Source organism: Oncorhynchus keta, chromosome 4 (assembly GCF_023373465.1).
Source record: "Oncorhynchus keta strain PuntledgeMale-10-30-2019 chromosome 4, Oket_V2, whole genome shotgun sequence".
Lineage (NCBI taxonomy): Eukaryota > Metazoa > Chordata > Actinopteri > Salmoniformes > Salmonidae > Oncorhynchus > Oncorhynchus keta.
In genome coordinates, this window is record NC_068424.1 from 41,002,115 (window position 1) to 41,006,579 (window position 4,465).

General features: G+C 42.7%; 1 long non-coding RNA gene across 1 annotated transcript; it reads right to left on the reverse strand.

Annotated features, from left to right (window-relative positions):
- Window positions 1-1,949: 1,949 nt before the first annotated feature.
- Window positions 1,950-4,030, reverse strand: LOC127923012 (uncharacterized). Its single transcript, XR_008112977.1, has 2 exons — window positions 3,710-4,030; window positions 1,950-3,611 (listed from the first exon to the last, which is right to left on the reverse strand). It is a non-coding gene; the product is annotated as an uncharacterized LOC127923012 (long non-coding RNA).
- Window positions 4,031-4,465: the final 435 nt, after the last annotated feature.

The following is a 4,465-nucleotide window of genomic DNA, read 5'->3' on the forward strand; positions in this document are numbered from 1 at the left end:
ATGTTGAAGTTTCCCCATATGTCCAATTTCAAAGTTTGGGATGTGGTTACGGTTACAGAAGCGGCTCAACAGAAGCGGCTCGGTGGTAAAGGTTTAGGCATTCATTCTGAATAGTTAAATTAAGGGTTAAGGTTTGGGATAGGGTTAATACAAACCCAAAACAAGCGCCTAGCACTCAACACACGACCCTCTGAACCAGAGCTCACAGCTTACACTCATCCACTGTCCCCATCCATAACGCCTTAGCAAACCGCAAGCCTACTTGATGGTAATGGCGCTTACCGTTGCCCCTAGAGGCCGGTGAGCACTATTTTGCCTTGGATTTTGAGAGACCTGGCTGGTTTAACAAGGCATTAAGTTAGAACAGAAGGACCCAGAGGATATGAGATCACAGTCTTGATGTCACACCCACAGAATTAGAATGAACCTTTTCATGTGTCAGTTCCAAATATATCTAACCGTGAGTTTTCTGCGTGAGTTTTCTCATGCGCATGATGTCAGAATGCTCTCACTGTTCCAAAATGTGATTTGTTACGCAACAGGACAGTTACCCGCACTGCCCTCAAACCAAGGCCTGCTAATTTACTAAAGTCTACGGTTAGATATAACAGTTTGAATTGAGGTGTGTTCCACCTCCTCGTTAATTCAAATTTCACTGTTGTGAACAATTTAAGTTGTTCACTGAGCGGAGAAGCTTTTCTCTTCAAAGAGACCCCAAGCACTTCCCTAGATTTTCCCCATATCAAGTATGAAGACATTGCACATCTCTAGTCAGAAAAGGCCTTGCACAAATGTATTCACCCAGGAACATTTTCTGGCTGGCGCCCGCATTGCCTTCGTGATTCTTTTCTTTGGACATGTGTGCATTCCTATCAAAGGAAGTGGCTTATTTTCTGTATATCGTGTTGTCATTTCTGCTGTAGCACACCATATGTATTTATGGATCATAATGTATTTACTGTTTTATTCACGTTTTCGGGTACTGGTGACAAATCATGCATTCCGATTCTTGCATAGATTGTAATGGACACGTGTTTACATTTTTATTATTTTATTTTGTACTGATTATGATGAGCTAATGCTAAGCTATTTGCCGGCTATGTGTGGCACCATGTTTGTTGACATCATACAATGCATTCTGTCAGACCAAAGATGTTATAACAAAGGATAGTTCACTCGACTGACTTACGGTGCTTTCAAGATAACTGTGAACTCAGAAAAATACGAGGTGAAATCATGACATCTTCAGGTCGGAAAGTCAGAGTTCAAGAAAGAGGCCCGAGTTCCCGGGTTGGAATTCCGAGTTGAATGCCTGATCCAAACAATTTTTCCCAGTCGAAGCTTGTTTTTTCCCCCGAGTTCCCTATTGTCCTGAATGCACTGAAGTCGGAGATTTCCTAGTTCCCAGTTATTTTGAATTCGGCATCAGATTGTAAACTTTGGTACCTCAGGGTTGCCAGCTCAGACCCCTCTTTCTAGTTCTTTTTTTTTGGCATGTAAACTTCTCTTGTGTTTGCCTCCATTTTTGATAAATCCCCCATCATAGTAATGTTTCCTGCATCATATCCCCCCATGTTACCTTCCCAATTTCTACCCTCATGGACTTGAAAACCCCCCACAAATTAAATGAACCCCCCACAAACCTCCCTAAAATGGTTTCATCCATGTTTAGCTTTCACACCACGGTTAGGCTAGGCAGTAGGCTTGTATTTATTGTGATGATCTGTGAGGCAAAAACATTTTATTTGCTTTGTAATTTGTCCAAAACGGTAAACGACTTGTCAAGTCATGTGCTCCAGTTCTTGTATACACTGTAAGAAGAACATCAACAATTTGTAATATGTTGAAAAGTGGCTAAACTAGGTTCATATTTTTCAAGCAATGAGCGCAGCCATCTTTGACTTTGTTTATTTGCTTCTTATAGTGAATGGCATTCTGGGATTAGTGAGTTTTTGCCAAACATAAACAAACATGGCTGCCATGATAAAGAAGTGACTGTGATGACTGTGACACTCAACAAAGAGCTACAGTTAGTTTCAGAGTGCTTGGCAAGGAATAAGCCCTAAATATTTCTATAACTAAAAGCATTGTATTTGGAACAAAACACTCACTGAACCCTAAACCTCAGCTAAATATTGTAATAAATAATGTGGAAATTGAGCAAGTTGAGATGATCTGTGAGGTGAAAACATTAGTTTGTAAGCTGTCATGGTCAAAACATATTGACGCAGTAGTATCTAAGATGGGAAGAAGTACGTCTATAAGAAAGTGATGCTCTGCCTTCCAAAAAACACTATCAACAGGGCAGGTCCTACAGGATCTAGTTTTGTCGCACCTTGATTACTGTTCAGTAATTTGGTCAGGTGCCACAAAAATGGACTAAGGAAAATTGCAATTCGTTCAGAACAGGGCAGCACGGCTGGCCCTTGGATTTACAGAGATAGTTCATGTTAATAATATGCATGTCAATCTCTCCTGGCTGAAATTGGAGGAGAGATTGACTACATCACTACTTTTATTTATGAGAGATATTGACATGTTGAATGCACTGAGCTGTCTGTCTAAACTACTGGCACACAGCTCGGTCACCCATGCATACCCCACAAGACATGCCATAAGAGGTCTCTTCACAGTCCCCAGGTCCAGAACAGACCATGGGAGGCACACAGTACTACATAGTACCATGTAGTCATGGCTCTCTCTTCCACATCAAGTAACTGACAAAAGCAGTAAAATTTGATTTAAAAAAAACAGATTAAAAGAACACCTTATGGAACAGCGGGGACTGTGAAGCAACAGAAACATTGGCACAGACACACACACAATAACATGCACATGGATTTAGTATTGTAAATATGTGGTAGTGGTAGTGTAGGGGACTGAGGGTACACAATGTGTTGTGAAATCTGTGAATGTATTGCAATGTTTTTAAAGATGTATAAACTGTCTTAATTTTGAATTTTGCTTTGGCAGCAGCTAATGGGGATCTGTAATATATACAAAAAAGGATATTGTGGGATCTGGGTGTTTGAGCAGAGGGGCGGAGGTGAAACGTCCCTTGAGTATACGGAAGGCCTCATTGGCTGCTGGACTCCACACCAATCTACGAGACCACCCTTGAGGAGAGAGGAGCTACGATGGAGCGGAAGTTCCTAATGAAATGGAGGTAGAAGTTGGCATCGACCTTGTAGACGTTTATCTTCAGTCCTCACTGGCCGATTTGGTAGGACTTCTCAGCTTTGACAAACAGGTGGTTAGCCAGGAGGCGTTCCAGGACTACTTGGATGTGAGCGATGTGATCCTCCAAGGTAGCCGAGTAGACCAGGATGTCATCGATATACACGGTCACCTGGTGTCCGAGCATGTCCCGGAACACCTCGTTGACAAATGCCTGGATCACTAACGGAGCATTGGCTAAGCCAAATGGCATCACCAAGTACTTGTAGTGACCAGACTCTTGTAGTGACCTCTCTCCTCAATCGTGCTAAAAGCTGTCTTCCATTCATCCCTCTCCTCCTCTCCCAGATGGCCGTGGCCCATTCTAACGCCCGACCAGTCAGCAGAAAAATAACTGTGGCAATCTTGGAACTCTCTGTGGTAGAAGCTCCCATCTGGTGAAAAAGTAGAGGGAGTGCTGTAGTAGGAAGCCACGTCATTTAGATGGGGTGCTGTCATATACATCTAGGAGGGACAAATGGGCATCGCTGACCTGGGAAGGTTGCTGAATGGGCTGGTGTGCTGGCTTGCCTGGTGGTAGAGTATCCTTCTCCAGTTGAAAGCAACACCTCTTCAGTGTGTTCAAGACATTGAACACTGCAAAGAACCTCTTCCATAGCCAACCCCAGTTGTGCCAGCTGGTCGTGGTGTTGACAAAGAAGGTCTGGGAGATGTTCTGATTTCCTGCTGCTTCCATTTTGCGAGGCAATATTCTGTAATGCAGACGCTGGGAGTCGAGAAGCAGGTGCAGGTTGTAAGTTTAATATAACAAGAAACGATACAATGTAGGAGTAGTGTCTAGACATGAACAACAGAAAACAACACTGCCTGGGGAAAGAACCTAAGGGAGTGCCAGATAAGGGGAGGTAATGAGTGAGGTAATGGAGTCCAGGTGTGCCTAATTATGAAGCGCAGATGCGCGTAATGATGAATGCCAGGTGTGCGTGATGATGGTTCCCAGGACCAGTGGTTAGTAAACTAGCGAAGTTGAAAGCCGGAAAGTAGGAGCGGGAGTAGATGTGACATTAGTCTCTTGTGACATTGGTCTCTTGTGCTCACCAGAGATGTGGTACATTGTAAACAAATCTAGCTGTTAGGCCGCTAATTTATGTCTTGTTTTTGTCAGCGCCATGTGATGCTTGGATGATGACATTTATCTTAAGTTCACATTTATCTTTTACAGTAAAAGGTTAAAATTGAGGAATATATTTTATGAAAACATTTATTTTCCATCAGTACAAAAAAATAT